This window comes from Haliotis rubra, unplaced genomic scaffold (assembly GCF_003918875.1).
Source record: "Haliotis rubra isolate DU_JTF1 unplaced genomic scaffold, ASM391887v1 Scf440, whole genome shotgun sequence".
Classification (NCBI taxonomy): Eukaryota; Metazoa; Mollusca; class Gastropoda; order Lepetellida; family Haliotidae; genus Haliotis; species Haliotis rubra.
In genome coordinates, this window is record NW_025767125.1 from 600176 (window position 1) to 622265 (window position 22090).

General features: G+C 41.6%; 1 protein-coding gene across 2 annotated transcripts in view; it reads left to right on the forward strand.

Annotated features, from left to right (window-relative positions):
• Nucleotides 1-743: 743 nt before the first annotated feature.
• Nucleotides 744-22090, forward strand: part of LOC124289424 (prothoracicostatic peptides-like) — a 52746-nt gene continuing 31399 nt past the window's right edge. For both annotated transcript variants that reach the window (XM_046726042.1, XM_046726043.1), the window contains exon 1: nt 744-866. The gene's annotated coding sequence lies outside the window, so the exon portion shown is untranslated. The remainder of the gene's footprint in view (nt 867-22090) is intronic.

Below are 22090 nucleotides of genomic sequence, written 5' to 3' on the forward strand. Positions count from 1 at the left end.
TCAACTTTAACTCCAGCATCAAACTTTCCAAGCAGAAAATGAAACTATCACAGTTAGAGATTTCTAGGTTGTCATATAGGCGAGACATCGAGTTGACAAGTATTGAATTAGGCATAGCAGACTCGTGTTCTAAAGCCCTGTTCTATTGACTACATCCAAAGATATTGATTTCAACGAGACACGATGAGATGGACTCTGAAGACGTTTCGATCGGAACCTTTCATGACCAAAACTTTGCCAGGTATATGCGAGGGGAAGTATTCCAGAAGAAACAAGGTTAGTCCCATACATCTTAAGACACTTACAAGTCTGGTAACCCCACAATCAAGCCAATAGCAATTACTGCTTTCACCGTGTCATAACTGCCTGAGATCAATTGGACACCAGAAAGATCCCCATTTCTAAGTATCCCCATTTCCCGCGTTGCATCCGGAGCGTCCGTTAATGCTTGCTCTTTCAGACCCCCGTACAATCAATACCCGGACTTCAACTCACCGCCTTCCTGTGGGGCGCTGTCGGGTGGTGCTTATCGATAGACGCCTATCGATTGATTACCAATGTATCTCTGCGACCAACAGGTCCATATTGTTGTCAAGACGCTGAGAGATTGCCGCCCCTCACCGCAGTTCTTCCTCCAGTGGTGGATGAGCGCTCGCGAATCAGAAGCCGTTAGTGGCACCGTGGGTCCCGCCTCCCGCCCCCTGCCTCGTGGGTAATTAACGTACCACCTCCTTCCCCACCGGTAGCATACTATACCCGCGGGTTTATCTCTGCTCTGTCTTTCACAGAGGGAGCCAGAGCGGACACGGAGATACCGCTGAAACGACGACGACGACGATAAGAACGCTCCTTTACTAACACTTAAGGTGAGTCACTATGCCACTACTTTGTGAGAGACCTGCTGATAAGGAAGTGTGAAGCTTTAACTCTATGGTAGCAGCTTTCCGATGACGTGCAGCTGGAGAATAGATTTAATTTAAAACTTTTACAGACATAACACCACAGTTACGGAGCTAGTTGAAACTGTTCCATTCAAAGCGTTCTTTTAACCACAAAGTTGAAATTTAACGTTTCCGAAAATATATTTTCTCAATTCATATTCATTTTATAAACAGAACAACGTAACGAGGAGCAGTATAACTTTCATTGATACTTCGATTGTAGGTCAGATTTACTACTCAGTAACCATTGTAACGCATTGTACTGCAGTGTCTGTCATGAACTATTTTCATATTCCTTCCATCAATTTGTATTATATATTGTGACATATATACAGTATTTGTAACTCTCGTCAAACTGTCATAGACACTTCTTTGAGTGGCATTTTAGAAGTTGGGAAGTACAATATAGAACACAGAGTCCAACGTTACCTATGTTGCTAATCTCAGTACATGTATATGTCATCTTAAGACATACAGTGACGTATTTCTCATGGGGCTGCAAATCCTTCGGATTAATTTTGTCCTAATTAATTTATCCGTATTTCTAATTCGAATTACAACCGTGCTTTGTGTGACTTTGCAACAAAAAAGTTAAATCCATGAGAGTAATTGGTTAATGAAAAATTGTGATTTGTCAGTACACAGTCTAGCCTTTGTTATATCGCCCTTTGCCTTGACTGGTCTAATTAAATTGTTGAACTGATCCCATCGGGAGACCAATAATGTATATTTGTTCTTGCATTCGCCTGAATCAGAGAACAGAACTAATGACAAAATGTCTTTTCATTAAGAAACGTTAAGAAAGTTTAATTTCACTTGCGGTCAATAACACGAACAGTGATTGGCTGTGTTTATGCATCATATATCAGTGATCCACATCAACGTCTGTGAGAAATGTCAGACTTCATGAAAGCGTACACTTCAAACGGAATCATCTAGACGATGATTGAAGGAATTATTGTATAGAAACGATCAGACTTGATTGTCGTAAATGTTAGATCATTTAAAAAATGTAACATAAGCTGTTTAACACAGCTTCTTTAATTGCACAGATGGTAGGTGGTAACGCCGGTGATTATATAGAATAGGTTGAATTTGAGTGTTGTAAGGAAATGGAACATGATAGATGTTGAAAATGTAATCCAAGCTGCTTAACACAGTTTCATAAAACGCACTGATGGTACTGCGGGGTCTCGATCGTAAATGTGGCATCACTGCTGTATATATAGAAATCGGTTTGACTTGATTGTCGTAAAGAATGGCATTAAGCATTTGATCGGAAATGCTAAAATGTAATGTAAGCTGTTTAACACGGCCTCTTTAAAAGGATAGACGGCACAGATGTGTGTTGTAGATGGTAGGAAGGTAGCAACTCCCAAGAATATATAGAATAGGTTTGACTTGATCGGTGTAAAGGAAATGAAATATGATCGGTGATGTTAAGAACAAAAACTAAACCTCTGAGCAAAACTCTTTAAATGCACAGATGGCACTGCAGAATTTCGATCGTATTAATGTGGCAACTCCGATGATTATATGGTTTAGGTTTGACTTGAATGTCGTAACGAAATGGAATATAATAGAAAATGAGAGCCGCTTAACACAGCTTCTTTAAATGCACAGATAGCATTGTAGGATCTAGATCGTATGGATGTGACAACTCCGATGATTATATAGAATAGGTTTCACTTGATTGTCGTAAGGAAACTGAATATGATAGGAAATGCTATAATGTAATGTGAGCCGTTTTACACAGCGTCTTTAAATGCACAGAAAGGCACTGCAGGTTCTAGATCGTATGAATGTGGCAAGAGGAAACGCATATGCCATTCTTGACGAGAAAGCTGACGGGACATGGAATGAAGGGATTTAGTCACTGGGAGGTCTTGCTCAAACATTAAGGGTCAGATAGGGAGCGTCAATCACGCTTTTCAAGTGTCCTTCCTAACAACCCAATCACTGCAATCGCGCTGCCAGCAACGGTTAGAGGTCGCGTTGAACGGCATGAAATAACCGTCGTAGAAATAACTGTCTTCCTTCTTTGTGATTATTTTGGATTTTACTGATAGGATTTGAAACGTTCTTTGGCTCTTTATTGGGTAGATCTTTGAACCTACGCATCAATTAGACTATTGTTGAGACATCTAAGAAGATAGTGAATGTGGCGATGGTGATGTTCTACATACAGTACAAGGTTAAGTCCAGGAAGAACTTTGTAACAGGGTAGTGTGAAGGAGAAATTGTACGTTACTCGTTTTACCCACCGTGGCACACGGACGTCTTGTTGATGTGAGCTGTTCCAGTTTGTTTGGTCGACTTTGCAAGGGGCTAGCATTGATTAGGCAGAACATTTCAGCTGTTTGATGGTATTCTGGCAACTGTCCCGTTGTTTAACGTTAGTGGATGTCAGAATTAACAACGAGGAGAATTCTATGGATATACAACTTCTTTAATTAAATATTAATATGAGCGACGTTTCGGTGTAGCTACTAACACCGTTATCAAGCAAGTATAACCATAGAACTCTCCTCGTTGTTCATCACACCAACTTCTCAATGCCACTCGAAGAACATGTCAGAATTGGTGTCACTTTTTTCACCTATATGATGAATGAAACCCATTCCACGCATGGCGAGCTGAAGGTTTGACCGCCAACAACTCATGTTTTGTGGTGGGCTGGAGAGGTAGTTTAAATGTACTTTGGCAGGGAATTAATCAGTCTCCCTGTATACAAGTGATGGACAACAAGTGTCGCGGAACAGCACATGAGCTGTGTCTGAGCAGTGTTTATCTTCTGTTCCTATTTATCCAAGTCAGGTTAATGGAAGCGCCAGTATTCCTTCCGTGTGAACAGTTGAGTTCGATCCATGAGATCGTCGCTTTAACTTACTGATCCTTCGTGGCGCATGGCATATCTCGTTTTGCTCGGGATGTACACCATGTTCTAATGGTACTTTGAAATGAGGTGTCAATGAAAATGGTGAAAAGATCTGATGTAGTGAGGTGTAAGTAGGATTAATGTCAAGTTCAAACTTATTTCACTGATTCAGCGATGACCGTGCACGGGTGTGTGTGTTGCTACTGGTACTACTCCGGACTACCACTGATTGCATAGTGCTAACCCACAGTGTTTAACATAGATGCCCTACTCAGAAAACTGTAACGGCCCCGAGCCGACTATTCATAGTTTTATCCCTTTATTGCCCAACTCAAGGTCGGGAATCGAACCACCGGCTTTCCTCTCTCTCGGCAGCTGCATTACCCACTAGACCACGGGGAGAACCGGAGGCCGCCAGGAGACCGATGTTCAGAATAGCGGCTTAGTGGTTAGGCTATTGAGAAAATGGCACCTATTTTGAAAGAAGCAATTTCTGTTGTCATGTCGCTTAAATCATTGCAATGTATTCAACACCAGATGTTCGAGAACGAATTCCTCTATAATCAATGCACAGTTTTCATTGAGTATGTGTCAGGCTTAAATGTCGCAATGCTGTACCACTTGTGTTTCCAATGTAAAAAATAGAATATAAAATTTATTCTGAGAAGAAGCCGAAGCATGCGCTATACAGCTGTTCGTAAAAAAGCTCCCTAACCCATTCACTCAAACACTTCAGTGTTTGCCCATATACCACTTTGGGACTTGCGCGTAATAGGACAATAAAGGCTAGAACAGGTTCCACCTGGTGGCTGTCATGTCAAACACCAATTTAACCAGAATGTCGTTACAACGTTAAAGATTAATTTGCTGTTCCTTTTCAAAATGTCTAAAATGTTGATACTGAAGAAGGTTTTCCATTAAGATGTTGATTGAAAATCCCTTAGTTGTCTTGGCGTATGAATTTAGTCAGAATGTATGTGCTCTTTTGTTGTCAGAGACTACACAGGTATTCACAGCACCAACGCGCCATACATTATGCCCACACCTGCCCTCCAATTAAAGTATTGTTGACTCATTATTTCACGGGAAACTGCCAATAGATTAACAATACTTGCCAAGTAATGAGTTTCTCAACAAAGACTTTAAATCAGAAAATCAGGTAATTAGGCGATACGTTGCAGTAATGTAATTGATTGTATGCATAATAAAGATTAGATGTTTCCGAGTCAATGGGGCCACTCGTTACAGATGATATCTTTGTAGGATAACGCCTCCTTCTGTTATTCTACCTGACAACTGTTGAATTCCCATACACGCGATCAATACGAGAAGGCACCTCAGGATGTTTCAGCAATATTTAAGTGTTCCTTCGCTCCCATTCTGATGTCCCCATTTTCACTATTCACCTTCTGTCACAAGACGCCAGTCACATTTCCCACTGTAAACCACGCATGCCCCCCAGAATCGGCGCCAGAGACCATGAATAATTTATGATCAATCGGCACGTAAAATAATGGCTACAGATCGGATGAAATCAGTTCTTCTTTGATTTAGTCGAAAGGAGTAATGTTAAAGGTCACCATTTATTCAGGAAGGAACACATTACGACGTTCTCGACCTCAGTGCAAAGAACATTGAAAACGATCATTACAACACGTCGGCACGACAGGGAAATTCTCAAATTTTTAAATAATATAAATTTAATTCCAATCATCTACGGTTTTGTGATTCATTTTCCTTGGCATCCATCACGGGCTTCCTGCGGTTCAAATGTCGTGTACAAGCGCCAGAAGGTTCTGAAGTCTAAAAAATATCATGCAACGCCGTTCAGGTTAAACCTTTGTACATGTTCATTGCAATGACACAAATGTGGCATGCAATGGCTGGAAAAAGGTGCACCTTCCTATACATTTAGTTCCAATGACCGTGAATATGTCCATCAAGTTTGGGATTTTGTTTCATTCAGATATTTTGTTCATCAGGTACAAATTTAGTCGTTAAGGGTCTCCCGCGTTCTTTCATGACACTTTTCAGTGGATTATGGCAATATAATGACAACCACTTGACATTATCCGTAGGCCTCTCTCTCCTGCAATGTACGTTTGTGTGTGTAAGTGACTGAGTTCGATTTACCGCGGTTTTTAACAGTATTTAACTTGAGTGAGCTTAATGACATGACAGCACCAATTGATGCAAATAACTTTGGTGAAACTTACAAATCCTGGTATGGCTCTGGCAATTTAAATCAACAGTATGTTTTATCAGAAAGAGTAGACCCGTTGAATCAGGCGTATGGATGTCGAAGTGTTCCAGAATGTATCAGATGAACAGGAGTATTGGACGATGTGTGCGGGATACGGCCTTATCTTGTCATCAGAGGTTCTAATTTGGTTATACATGTATGAATGGACTCTTATCTGGAAATACTGCAACCTAGTCTAGTAGATGGAGCGTCCAATCGGAGAGCCTAACGTCGGTGGTTCAATCTTCTGATGGTGTCATACCTCAAAACGGTACTTTCGGTTTCCCTGGGACACTAGAAATAGCCTCATTTATTGTACTCATTTACGCAAACGAACCCGGTTCTTCGATGTGACGAACAAACGCTTTAACTATTGCCTCTTGGAGTATGTATACTGTGGACGATGCTAGTTACATTGTGGCATAGATGCATTATGTGCATGCATTCTGAATCAAATCAAATACTCATGATACCAGACATTCGCCAAAGGGTGAGAGGATCCCGCCCAACCTCGAAATCATCATTAACACATGCAAAGGCAGGCAAATGTTCACCGAAGAACCTCATGAGCATATGGTACAAGCCTAAAATAGAGAAACTGTTTCTGTTACTGATACGTTAAATTTGGAAATTTTCTCACGTGTCACAAATGGTCGGTGTTAACACCTTTTCGCGAACACCTGGTATCATCACTATTTCTATAGTGATTCATGCACACATGCTCGTGTTATAGTCGCAATTACCTAAACGATTATGGGTTAACTAATGGATAGAAGCCAAGAGCTCAAATCGTACATTTTACCACCCACCCATTAGGAAAGCAAGATTTATGGATGTCAACTTTATCGTGATTAACAGTATCACAATAAAGAAGTTGACATCCATAAATCTTGCTTTTCTGGTGCATTCTAAATGTTTAAAGATTACATCTCCCCATTCTTTAAGAAGCCAACTTTCCCTATCTTATTTAATAAAGAATATTATCACTAAAACAACGCGTTGATAGTGCGCTATATTTGGCAGCCATTGACTCGAACATTGTAAAGATATCCAGAAACGCCGACAGGCATTGCTGCATTTAGATGTACATTCCCGTCGTCATATAGCACTGGCAACCCTCGGCTGTCGTTCTAGAGGAGGGGGTGGAGGACATTTGCCTGGGGTGGAAAGAAGACGGATTTTCCAAGTCCGACGTCGGATCTGGAACTCAATTGACACACTTGAGTGAATAAAGCCGTCTGTAGCTACGTGATGAAGTCGACTGGAGGTGCCCTATGGGTAAATGATGTTAGCAAACCTATTGGACGTTATCAGCTGTATAAGCAAGCCCTGCTTGGAATTATATTTCGCGAACAGATTGACTTGTTAAAAGACAACTGAAGACGTTAACAGTTGCTAAAGGTCGTTGAAATGAAAGTTGATGACAGAAGTATTACTGGGGGCACTTGTTTAGAACCGCGAGGCTAGCCAGGGATATCATGATATCGTGATATCAACACCGCACGTCTTTGTTCAAAATATCAATCTCAGTTTTCGTTTGTTCATGCATGAGTACTTATAGATCGTCTACACTACGTTACTACCGCGTTTAATAAAAGTCAAACCTGTTCAGATTTTTGAAAACATAAAAATATTCCTGTTAACGAGTGTAAAAGTTACTTTAAGAGCAAGAGATACAACATTCTGATTTAGGGCTGTGAGTTAATGTGTAAAACTCCACTATCAAGAGTGTTTCCCTCGCTGTGATCTTTTCCACTTCATTATTGAAAAGCGTCATAAAACCACATACACTTATGCTTTGCTAAAGGGAGTAAGTAAGTTTAGTTTTACGCCGCACACAGCGATATTCCAACTATATGGCGCCGGTCTGTAAATAATCGAGTTTAGACCGGACAATCCAGTGATCAACAACATGATCACCGATCTACGCAATTGGGAACCCATGATATGTGTCAGCCAGGTCAGCGGGCCTGACCACCCGATCCCGTTAGTCGCCTCTTACAAGTATGGGTTATTGACGATCAATTCTAACCCGGATCTTCACGGGTCTGCATTGCTAAAGTCGAACCTGGGCCTGAAGCATGGGGAGCAACAACATCTACAATTCCGAACAACAGCCGCTATCTCACTTTAATACCTTCGTGTTTTTTGGTAGTTTGGCCACAATGCCTTATAAATCAAGTTTATATGACGTCATGCAGAATGTCTCGTTTCAAACACAATTCATATTTTGTTAGGTACCGAGGCAGACAATTCTCATTTATAAGAACCGTGATTAATGCGAGACATATTGCTTCATGAAACTCGTGTGGAACAAACACGACAAAGTGTTTTTGTTTATGGCTGTGGTAATTGTTGATGCGCAAACTGAATCGTGCGGCGGTTTTATGTATTCAGCTTTTTTTTGTCGTTTTTCAAGGTTTCACCTAAATGTGTTTTGGTCACGACATGTTGTACCAGTGTGTCTACGTTGGACGACGTGCAGAGAACCTGACACTTGGGAATGTTTCCTCAGTCCCTGTCCATCCGAGACATGGCGTTGTGGTAATGTTAAAAAAAACTGCCCAGCCGATTCATGACGTGTGGCATTGTTAAGATAACTGTCCAGCTTAGACATGACGTTGTGGTAATGTTAAGATAACCGTCCAGCTGAGACATGACGTGGTGGTAATGTTAAGATAGCCGTTCAGCTGAGACATGACGTTGTGGTAAAGTTAAGATAACTGTCCAGCTTAGACATGACGTTGTGGCAATGTTAAGATAACTGTCCAGCTTAGACATGACGTTGAGGTAATGTTAAGATAACCGTCCATCCGAGTCATGACGTTGTGGTGATATTAAGATAATCTTACAGCTGAGACATGACGTTGTGGTAATGTTAAGATAACTGTCCAGCTGAGACATGACGTTGTGGTAATGTATAGATAACTGTTCAGCTGAGACATGACGTTGTGGTAATGTTAAGATAACCGTCCAGCCGAGTCATGACGTTGTGGTACTGTTAAGATAACTGTCCAGCCGAGTCATGACGTTGTGGTAATGCTAAGATAACTGTCCAGCTGAGACATGACGTTCTGGTGATGTTAGGATAGCTGTCCTGCTGAGACATGACGTTGTGGTAATGTTAAGGTAACCACCCACCGTAGACATGACGCTGTAGTGATGTTAAGATAACCGACCACCGAAAACATGACGTGGTGGTAATGTTATGATAACTGTCCAGCTGACTTCGTGGTAATGTTAAGATAACTGTCTAGCTCACACATGACGCTGTTGTAATCTTGAGATAATTGATCAGTCCAGACATGACGTGGTTGTAATCTTGAGATAACTGTCTAGCTCAGCCATGACGCTGTTGTAATCTTGAGATAACTGTATAGGTCAGCCATGACGCTGTTGTAATCTTGAGATAATTGATCAGCCTAGACATGGCGTTGTAATCTTAAGGCAATTGATCAGCCCACAGATGACGTTGCTGTAATCTTGAGATAACTGATCAGCTCACACATGATGTTATGGTAATCTTGAAACTTTAAGATAACAGATCAGCTCACACAAGACGTTATGATATTCTTGAGATAACTGATCAGCTCACACATGACGTTATGGTAATCTTGAGATAACTGATCAGCTCACACATGACGTTATGGTAATCTTGAGATAACTGATCAGCTCACACATGACGTTATGGTAATCTTGAGATAATTGATCAGCTCACACATGACGTTATGGTAATCTTGAGATAACTGATCAGCTCACACATGACGTTATGGTATTCTTGAGATAACTGATCAGCTCACACATGACGTTATGGTAATCTTGAGATAACTGATCAGCTCACACATGACGTTGTTGTAATCTTGAGGCAATTGGTCAGCTCACACATGACGTTATGGTAATCTTGAGATAACTGATCAGCTCACACATGACGTTATGGTAATCTTGAGATAACTGATCAGCTCACACATGACGTTATGGTAATCTTGAGATAACTGATCAGCTCACACATGACGTTGTTGAAATCTTGAGATAACTCATCAGCCCAGACATGACGTTGAGGCATCGAATCGATATGAGAATAGGTAAATCCATTTGTATATGTACTGGGATATGTTGTGGGATAGTAGTGGGATGTTTAGTGGGGTATTGGAATATTTATTTGGATAGCGTTAGTATACACAGTGATATGCGTACCGGTATACTGACTGGTACATGTGAGGGGAGATGTATTGCTGAATGTATTTGTATATGTTTGCGAGCATACACAAGTAAGTGCATTTGTACAGATTGGTATACCCAAGCGTAAATATATATACAGATTCTTATGCCAATACATGGTTCCTAGTATGGTGATCTACCTTCAGTTGTTGGCGATCTATAGCCCGTGTTTTATATTGTACTGTCTTCATAATTAAAATGTCTTAGTTTTACATGCTAGTTTTATATTCATATCTGTGATACTCTAGTATTTTTCCTGTCTATCGTCGACAGGTTTTACTCTTCAAAAGGTTTGATTTTTCGTATTGGACTATACACTGGGGTACGTGTCCATATATCTATAAATAAATATATAAGTCAATGTACATGTCGTCTAATATCCATTGCCATATCCATAGGCATGTTATTAAATGGTATATTCATTAATGGATGTGTCAGTACATATAATGATACTTGTATTTATTTGGTAATTGTATATATTTGGGCTGTGTGGTAGCCTTGTGGGTAAAGCATTCGCTCGTCACGCCGAAGATCCGGGTTCGATTCCCTAAATGGAGGCGACGCGTAAAGCCCTTTTCTAGTGTTCCCCGTCATGATATTGCGGGAATATTGCTAAAGGCGGCGTAAAACACAACTCACTTGTTAGCTGTAGGTTGAGATCGTTGTGAATTCCTACTGCAACGTCCAAGGTTGCTATAAAGGGGCGGTGGGGTAGCCTAGTGGTTAAAGCATTGGCTCGTCACGCCGAAGACCCGGGTTCGATTCCCCACATGGGCACAATGTGTTAAGCCCATTTCTGGTGTCCCCCGCCGTGATATTGCTGGAATATTGCTAAAAGCGGCGTAAAAACTAAACTCAGTCAGTCAGTCAGTCCAAGGTTGCTATAAGAGCCAAGTGACATGAGCCATACACCAACATATAGCAGCTATACCACATACGGGGACATCGGAAATAGGATTAACAAATAATTACCAAGTTGGGAATCGAGCCCAGGATTTCGGCGTGAGACCAACGCTTAATCTGCTGATGGAGTCTACCACTTCGTCTACTGATTACAATGAGGACAGACGGTGTAAACTGGCTAACGGAACATAATTTCTAATGACGGGTGTCCAACTGGTTAGTTTGATCAAATCCTTGGTTCGTGCTCGTGTTACGCTTTTCTGTTACATATATGTTCTTCTTTCTTTCTACTTACATGAACGAAAAATACACAAAAAAGAAAAGAGGAATAATTGCAATAACCAAAACAAAATATAACACCATGGGCTCCCGCGAAACATTTTCTGTACATTTCGTTTGGATGATTCACGAGGGAAAACTCAAAGTTTTGTTAGCCAGAAAATGTGTTTAATGGATTTACTTTAAATTATACTTTTATTTTTATTCTTAATCTACAGTTGCGAAAATCTTGAGAGATATCGCCATTACGTCTTCGTAATCTATGCGACCTAACGTGTAGCGACGCCAACTAGAAAGTAAAGATCGCCTTACGCCGCTTTTAGCAATATTCCAGCAAAGTCACGGCGGGGGACACCAGAAATGGTGTGGACTCGAACCCGGGTCTTCGGCGTGACGAACGAACGCTTTCACCACTAGGCTACCCTACCTTTTAGCACGTTAGCACGGGAATCTAAGGAGTTAAGATTCAGGGTTGCGTCCCTTTGTCGCAACAGGATGCCCTGGTGGTTCATTTAAATCAACGATTTGCCTTGATAATACCACTGTATGATCACCGTGCCCATAGTCGTAGGTTTTACCAACCACACAGTCTTCTACCACGTAATGTCAGGCTTTCTGCCGAAATGGAATTAGTTTCCCGTGATATATTGTTTTAAGTGGCATAAAACCAAACAAGCAGTTATGGGTATGCCTTTCAAAAGTCGCGTAAGAATAGTGAGTGAGGTTAGCTTTACGCCGCATTTAGCAATATTCCAGCAATATCACGGCGGGGGACACCAGAAATGGGCTTCACACATTGTACCCATGTCAGGAATCGAATCCGGGTTTTCGGCGTGACGAGCAAACGCTTTAACCGCTAGGCTACCCCACTACACCCGTATAAGAACAGAACCTTTATAAATGATATGTGTTAAAAAGCAAGTTGTTGCTCAATTGGTTTGTATGACCATGTGATGAAACATTCAAAAAGCGAACAATCATGAATGATTATATTATCTTTGAGATGAACATTTTATCCCCATGTGTTTCTCATAATTTAAAACGTTTAATGCAAATGATGGATGTTTGATTAAGCGAATGTGTTGACACGAAATGTTGATATGTACACCTGGGCTTATCCCAGATATCTCCCATTCTTTCGTAATATGTATTCAGATCTGCCCTTATAGGTTTGGACCGCCTCCGTGGTGTAGTGGTTAGAGCGTCCTCCCGGAGAGCGGATGGTCGCGGGTTCGATCCCCGACCGCGTCATACCAAAAGACGTTAAAATATGGTACTTGTTGGTCCCTGCCTGGCGCTCGGCATTAATGGGTACAACAAGGACTGGTCGGCTTGGAGTCTGTATAAGGTGTCTGAGTGGGGTATTCATGCTTCACTGCGGCATGGTATCTCAGTGAGGCTAGCACTATAAAACCAGATTCAGTCTGGGCTAGTACAAGCAGCCACACATACACATACACACGCATGCACGTCGTCATATGAGCGAAATATTCTCCAGCACGACGTTAAACCCAATTTCACATCACCTCACCTTATAGGTTTGGAATTGTTTTTGGCATCTAAGAAAACACCGATGCCAGCTGAACAGTTGGCAGAAGAACGCTGCTTCCTCAAGATGGTCGCAAATACTTAGATAACACGAAACAAAGAAACGCCGAAAGCAGAATTGTCGAATTGCTTGGAATTGCCTGGAAAAGTTGCAGTGACATAACTGAATTTGGTGCCTGTATTTTGAATCGAGTAATTTCACAGTGTGTACACAGTGAGTGATTCGTCAGAATGTTAACTATTAACAGAAGATAGGCTATGTTGTTAGAAATGTCGGCTTTGAATAGAAGTATGCAATAAGCGGTGAATACAGTTTGTAGATCTCCTCTTCTTAAGTATGAATTTGACACAACAGCTAATAAAGTACGCCCTTGTTTTCACTGGGAAAAGTTCAAAACGTCAAAACTTTCAGAATACCTAAATACATCCTATGGGGACGTAAGTGAGTAGATGAAATGAACTCATGATTCAGAGTAGGTTCAAAAGTTTAATCGTGGAAACTGGTTTGTATTATACGTTCAAGTCCAGTTGTGTCTCTAATATAATGTGATTAATGGTCCCACGACCTTCCTGAAGTAACTCTACCTGTCTGATCCTTTCTCTCCCAGTCAGTGGTTTCCTCCGTGGTGGCTGCACAGCGTTAACGATGTTGATCAGTTTACAGTTCAATCTCCGACAACCGCGACACGGTTACATCTCCTCCCCGTCACCTCCTCCGTCACTGTCTCACGGCGTTGACTTCACGTGTTTTACGCTTGCTAATGAATATGCAAGTGTTCATAGCACAAGATTTGCGGGCTAGAGTATCGACTTGCGTTGTTAAAAATATCAGTTAAAAAGTGATTATTGCGTTTTTGAAAATATTCCTGCCTCTCATATGCTCCAACAATGACTTTGTGGAATCATGACTATTGACGTGAAAGCTCGAGAATTGTTTCAATCCCAACTTATGTGTAAATCGATTTTATCGTGGTCAGATTCTGATTTTTGGCGGAATGTGTCACAGTGTCAGTGAGCTGGGTTGTTGCTCATTCTTTCGGCCACTGGTTTGTTTGGTCCAGATTCGACCATGGACAAGTCCTCTGTCTTGTCATTTGTCATATTTCTGAAAACAGCGTAATGGCATTTGGATATTCCAGAAAGAGGAGTATGTATATATAAGAAAGGACACACTCGCCATTTTTAACGTGTTCGTGTGTCTGTGCGTGTGCGTGCGTGCGCTTGTGGTGTCAATATCACACCTCTGTATGAAAGGACACACTCGCCATTTTAACGTGTTCGTGTATGTGTGTGTGTACGTGTGCGTGCGTGCGCTTGTGGTGTCAATATCACATCTCAATAACTGAGTCTGAGCTAAAGAGTTCAGTGATTGACATTAAGAGCATACACCTACGAAATCGGGTTAGGATGACATGAATCAGCTAATTCAGCGAACCTGACCATCCCATCCCGTTAGGCGCATTTTATCATAAGCATGGGTTGCTGAAAAACAATTCCAAGCAGGTCCTTCAAAGGGGCCAATTTAAGGTATGATTCCTAAACATTTACAGTAGCACATCCTATGTGTGTACTTGTATCCCATCACAGACATGCCCATCTAATATATACCTACTTCACAACGGTCCCTAAACATTTACAGTAGCACATCCAATGTGTGTACTTGTGTCCATCACAGACATGCCCATCTAAGATATATATACTTCACAACGGTTCCTAAACTGACTGACTGACTGAGTTTAGTTTTACGCCACTTTTAGCAATATTTCAGCAATATCACGGCGGGGGACACCAGAAATGGGCTTAACACATTGTGCCCATGTGGGGAATCGAACCCGGGTCTTCGGCGTGACGAGCCAACGCTTTAACCACTAGGCTACCCCACCGCCCCACGGTTCCTAAACATTTACAGTAGCACATCCAATGTGTGTAGTTGTATCCATCACAGACATGCCCATCTAATATATACCTACTTCACAACGGTTCCTAAACATTTACAGTAGCACATCCAATGTTTGTACTTGTGTCCATCACAGACCTGCCCATCTAATATATACCTACTTCACAACGGTTACTAAACATTTACAGTAGCACATCCAATGTTTGTACTTGTATCCATCACAGACCTGCCCATCTAATATATACCTACTTCACAACGGTTTACTAAACATTTACAGTAGCACATCCAATGTGTGTACTTGTATCCATCACAGACATGCCCATCTAATATATATGTTACAGTCAGACTGTGTAATCAGTCATTTTACCTACTTCACAACGGTTCCTAAACATTTACAGCCTCACACATTCACCACATAGTCGACAGTGTGAAAGTACCATCCTGATGGTTGACGCACTGTAAGACATATCACTATGCTTGTCTGCAGCTGCATCTTTAATGAGACATCTATCTGCTTTGCATCCTCCTCCTCGATAATTACTTCACTTAATGCCAAAGAAACAGAAGCGTGATTAAACCAATAACGTTCACCGGTCTCGGGGTGAGCCATTCAATCTTACGCCAGGTTACTAAAGTTAAGGTACGCCATCCTTAACATCCCTTTTTGCACCCGTATGCGGATTCCTGTCACCATAAATAGTTTTAAATAGAAAGTTATGACGTTAACGGTATTACGCTACCAATTACATCCCTAAATACACGCAGGAGGTTATGTGTGTCTGGAATGTCATTCTTTGATCTATGGATTGTGTCTACATCACAGCTGGAACAAATGTGCGTAAAGCTTTCGACATTTTAATTCGCAGCAAAAGAGTCATGCCATATAGAGTTCCAGACATAAATTACTTTTGAAATCTGTTTATGGCATCGTTGTAAAAATTGAGAATGGCAATAAGTATTACACTTTTGCTGCGATATAATTATTCCATTTTTATTTTGGTTGCTTGGGTCGGTTTAATGCGAATTTAAATAGTATTTCAATTTTCACATAACGTGTGAACTTCGTGGATGCCCGAAGTGATGCGGATCACATGCTTTTACGACTCTGGTGAGACCCGGAGCGGCGGGGTAGTCTAATGTTTAAAGCGTCCGCTCGTCACGCTGAAGACCCGGGTTCGATTCGATACATGGCTACAATGTGTGAATCCCATTTCAAGTGTCCCCTGCCGTGATATTGCTGGAATATTGCTAAAAGCGACGTAAAACCACACACATTCACTCACTCACTCACTCACTCTGGTGAAATCCATGAGGTCGGGTATGATGCTGACGCACCTTGGATCATTATCCGCTCGAACTTGTATTCGATCCCTCCATTATAAGATTCTGACATGACAAGGGACGAAATTCTACAAAAGCTAATTGCGACGTTTTTGACGACTTGGCCATCTGTTTTAAACATTATGTTCCTCCTGTATTCCGAAGCGATACAAGTGAATGAGTGAATGATTTTAGTTTTACGCCTCTTTTAGCAATATTCCAGCAATATCATGACCGGGGACACCAGGAATGGGCTTTAAACATTGTACCCATGTGGGGAATCGAACCCGGGCCTTGGGCGTGACGAGCGAATACGCAGAGATTTATTCGTGCCAGATCCTATATTAGATAGTGAGACATTTAATCACATCGATAGTACAATTATCTTACGAAAGAGGCATAAACCACGCTTCCCTGGTGTCGTGTTACATGGATCTGTTCTTAATTAATCGTCGTGCTTGATATTCCCAAGTAATGACTTCACATTGACATAATACTTGCACTCCCATAACGACAGGTCGCTCTTCTCAGTCACACAACCTCCTAAGGATAAAATATGTATGGCTGAACAACTTCTTTATTACAGTGTGATCGACGTGTAGGTTCTAACACTGTTATCAAACAAGAGATGAACAGAATGAGGATAGAGAGGCATATATTAGCCATTTTGTGGCCCCGACTCTCAGAAACACGAAATACATGTCTTAGTCGGATACATGGGAAAGATCGTGCGAAAAATCAGTATAAATGGCCTGTCCAACACTGCAATATCACTGCACATAAAGTCACACAGAGAGACTACCAAGGTTAACCCACGAAGAAAGAGAACGAGCATTTGGGATAGTTCAATGGCTGACTCTCTTAGTTATTTCACGAAATGACTGATTTCACAATCTGACTGTAACATATACAAGTGTGAGGTCATGTTTGTACAGGACAATGGAGAATAGTACTGCAATAGCATATGGAAGCCAGTTAAAAATAACACATAAACTGAGGTAGATGGAAGCGTTAACACGTGAAGACAGCAAAATATGCCTCTCTATCCTCATTCTGTTCATCACTTGCTTGATAACGGTGTTAGAATCTACACCGAAACATCGCTCTCACAGCAATAAAGAAGTTGTTCATCCATACATAGTTATCCTTCCTTGGTACTCCAACCCTTGAAGATCCGGGTTAGAATTGGTCTTCACCAACCCATGCTTGTCATAAGAGGCGACTAACGGGATCGGATGATTAGGCTCGCTGAGTTAGTTGACACATGTCATCGTATCCCAATAGCGTAGATCGATGCTCATGCTGTAGATCACTGGATTGTTTGTTCAGACTTGATTATTTGCAGACCGCCGCGATATAGCTGGAATGTTACTGAGTCCGGCGTTAAACAACAAACCAACCAACCGACCTTAGTTCTCCAACTTCTTTATGTCTCTCCGGTCTTTAATTAAGGAAAGATTGTAAGAGATAGGCCTGTATCTAGATCTAGCATGGGAATAACCAGAGCAAATACAGGAGGTTTGCTCTGATCTTTGAAAAAGGATAGAAAGCTCTGAGGTGGTCATTGATTCTCGGAACAAAATGGATGAGTGTATGGCCTTTATCCTAACTATTGGTCTTTTGTGTCGTTGATCAACATCCGGGTAACTTGACCACCCCCTAGCTGCCATCTTGATTAGTTTCAACATGGAGAACGCTTTGTAAGCTAATCAAGGAAGGTTGTTTTTAGGGAGGCGTAACTCCGGCGTTAAGCACCGCGGCTTCATGCTTGAACACGTCGTTGTCAAATATTGATTGGACGTGTTTCCATACAAAAGAAATCGCACATGGTTCTATTCGCATGAAGGAGTTCCCCGACTCCGTTGCACTCGAGTGCTTTGTTTAAGTTAAAGATGTTTTCATTAATGTGGCACATGGCACTCTAGTGCTCATTAAGCTTACTTTATTTCCACCGTGTGAGTTTCTTATCCTTGTTGAAAAGGTTACCATTTCTCGAGAAGCGGGAATGATAATATTCATCCCCCTTTAGCCGCCATGTTTGTTGCCATAAGTCCCAGCTGACGTGATGGGAGTTTGTATTTGAGGGGCAAAAAGTGTTCATTTTGCAAATTAATGCCACCCATTCGTTTTGTAATACGAAAACATTTAAAGACATTTCAGTTCGCGGATTTGTGTCAATTAGAGACATAAAAATGGGTGTGAAAACGACATGTGTGGCATTCGACGACCAAAGCCCCGACATAAATAGCGACAACAACGCCCCCTTTGAGAATCGAAGCCAGCTCCATACATCACTATGTGACACCGAATGTGGTAATGTGGAGCTTGGAAATAATTAATTAGCAGAGCTCTCGTAAAAGAACTCGTGGTCTCGAGAACAAAAGAATGATGGAAATTAGGCGTGGACGGTAGTACTTGAAGAGAGGCTCAATTAGATGGTGGATATCTGATAGGGGTCGTGGCATCTGAACTCGATGTGTCAATCTGGTGGATCATAAAAACACGAAACCAGTTCCTCTACTGTCAGAAGTATCTGTGGTGTGTCTGTAGGAGACTGAGGTCTCCACTCGGTAGGATACCATTGGGTGGAGGGTGGACATCAGGGTATTGGATGGAGTATGGTCATCTGGGTATTGGATGGAGTTTGGCATCTGGGTATTGGATGGAGGGTGGACATCTGAGTATTGGATGGAGGGTGGACATCATGGTATTGGATGGAGGGTGGACATCATGGTATTGGATGGAGGGTGGACATCAGGGTATTGGACGGCGGATGGGCGTCAGAGTATTGGATGGAGGATGGGCGTCAGGGTTTTGGATGATGGGTGGGAGTCAGGGTATTGGATGGAGGATGGGCGTCAGGGTATTGGATGGAGGTTGGACATCAGGGTATTGGATGGATGATGGGCGTCAGGGTATTGGATGATAGGTGGGCGTGAGCGTAGTGGACGGAGGATGGACATCGGGGTATTGGATGATGGGTGGGCGTCAGGACATTGGATGGAGGGTGGGCGTAAATGTATTTGATATAGTGTTGACATCAGGGTATTCGATGGAGAATGGAGATGGGGCTTCAGACTATAGAATGATGGGTTTGGGAATGTCTGCACGATGTGGGGTTTGAAGTGATATGGGTGTATTGGATGGAGTGTGGGCATTAGAATATTGGATGGAGAGGGGGTTTCATGGTATAGGACGATGGGTTTAGGAATGTCTTTGAAGTGGGGTTTGGAGTGATCTGGGGAAAGTCGTTTCCTGTTGACACGTAAAACCAACCGGATAGAACGACAGCAAGAATGGATAATGGCTTAACAGATAAGTGATGACCTCGTCATTCCAGTTACCGTAATTTCACGTTTCACGGAGAAATGATTCACTCACAACCCTTGTTATTGTAACATTACTTAAGGAGAAGGGATTCACTCGCCCATGCTTGTAAGTGTAATATTTCTTAACACAGAGAAATCACTCACTCATTATCGCCGCGAATATAAGCAAAATCGTTCAAAATCGTTTACGCGGCTTTGGACAATGGTCACTTGTAAATGTAACATTGTTTAATACGGAGACGTGATTATTTCAATCATTCTTGTTACTTTAATATCACGTATCACAGAGAAATGACTCTCACCCATACAAATGTAACATTGCTTAACAAAGAGAAGTCATTCACCTAGTCATCCCTTTAAGTGTAACAGTGCTTAACACTGATTATCGTATTTACTTGATTGAATCATGTAACACAAGAATGAGCATCACTGAGCAATGCTCCCTCACACAATAAGGCTTAAGAAAGAGGCCTTGTTACTGCTTAACTCGATGTAATATTCGACGCAAACAACCTAATGGCTGGGCTATTACTTTGGAAGAATGTTCCATTCACTTGTATTTGGAGGGGCGGTTGGGTAGCCTAGTGGTTAAAGCGTTCGCTCGTCACGCCGAAGGCCCGGGTTCGATTCCCCGCACGGGTACAATGTGTGAAACCCATCTCTGGTGTCCCCCGCCGCGATATAGCTGGAATATTGCTAAAAGCGGCGTAAAGCTAAATTCACTCACTCACTCACTTGCATTTTGCACGTGAGGCAACACACCCTCACCCTTGTAACCGTGTCTGAGTGAGTGAGTGAGTATGGTTTTACGCCGCTTTCAGCAATATTCCGGCAATATCACGGCGGGGACCCCAAAAATGGGCCTCATATATTGTACCCATGGTGGGAATCGAACCCGGGTCTGCGGCGTGACGGGCGAACGCTTTAACCACTAGGCTAACCCACAGCCACACCTTGTCTGAAACACATTACTCTGAAAGTAAGGTTACAGCTACGCTCCAAATCAATGGATGACGAATCACGTACACCCTGCAGGATGTCCAGAAACACATTTCTCGTCAGTTCAGAATCAGATGTCGTATATGAAACAATACTTACGATCAAATTAATACCATTTGCAACACGACATTTTACTAAGACCTTTCTTAATTTCGTCAACTCCAAAACGTTACGAGGTGATGCCATTCCCAGTTATCTGATTTATCCAACGTGATATTTGCTATCCAGACAACGAATCTATTATGGCATATTTAAGTCTACTTTCACTTGCATCGGATATTTTAGCGACAAATAAACGATGACGAAGTGGAGACGATGAGACGACTTCCGTCTTTAATGACGTCGAAGTCGTTAAATGGCATTTAATGGTATTTAATGGCGCATTTCACCTGAAGACATTAGACGTCATAAACCACTGTAGTTAGCTCCTAACTCCTAACTATATTTTCATCACGCAATTCCTTTACCTACGTACTACTATAATAACAACAACAACAACAACAACAACAACAACAACAACAACAACAACAACCACCACCAACAACAACAACAACAACAACAACAACAACAAACAACAACAACCACCACCACCACCACCACCACCACCACTACTACTACTAGTACTACTACTACTACTACTGGTTAATGCGTTCACTCATCCGCCAAAGACCCGGGTTCGAATCCCCACATGGGTACAATGTGTGAAGCCCATTTCTGGTGTCCCCCGCCATGATGTTGCTGGAATATTACATTTCGTCAGTATATTCACACAACCATATCAATTTCTCTAGAACCCTATAATGGTTAATCTCTTTAATTGGTGAATTCCTATATTGATTAAATATGTTCCATGGTGAATGCCTTCATTTAGGGAATTCTATTTCTTCATTATGTGTATTCATTTCTTCCGTTGCGTGTATTATATTCTTCGGCGAGTTTCTTCATGAAGTGAATGCCTTTGCGGTGCGTTCCTTCAATGAGTAAAACTCTTTCCTATGTGCATTTTATCGAGAATATAATAATATAAGAATATAATAAATCCTGTTATTAGGCACATATCCTAGTTGAGTAAATCCTTTCTCTAGGCCAATTCCTACGTTGAGGCAATGCCTTTACCAAATGCATTTTCCCCAATTTAATGAATCGTGTTCTCTATTTGATGAGTCATTTTCACATGGAATATTTTGTCCGTTCTCTCTGAGTGAATTCCTTTGCTATGTTCATTTGTCTATGTGACTGAACCTATTTTGAAGTAACGCCCTTCATGATTATACATTTGCGTTGGATGAATGCTCTATTTGGAAAATGCTGAAGATGCTACTTGGACACTGACTCTTAAGATGTAAGCTATTCATACAAGGAAAGTACTCATCCGAATTGTCACGGAAGTAAAACCCTAGGTCGTCTTTGAGGAAGTATCGGGTTCTCGTTTGACTGAATATTGATTGAAAGATTTCTTGACTTCCTTTAAGAACAAACTGTACCCTCGTTAAAGGCAATAGGCAATAGGAACCAACAAGACCATGTGCAACTGAT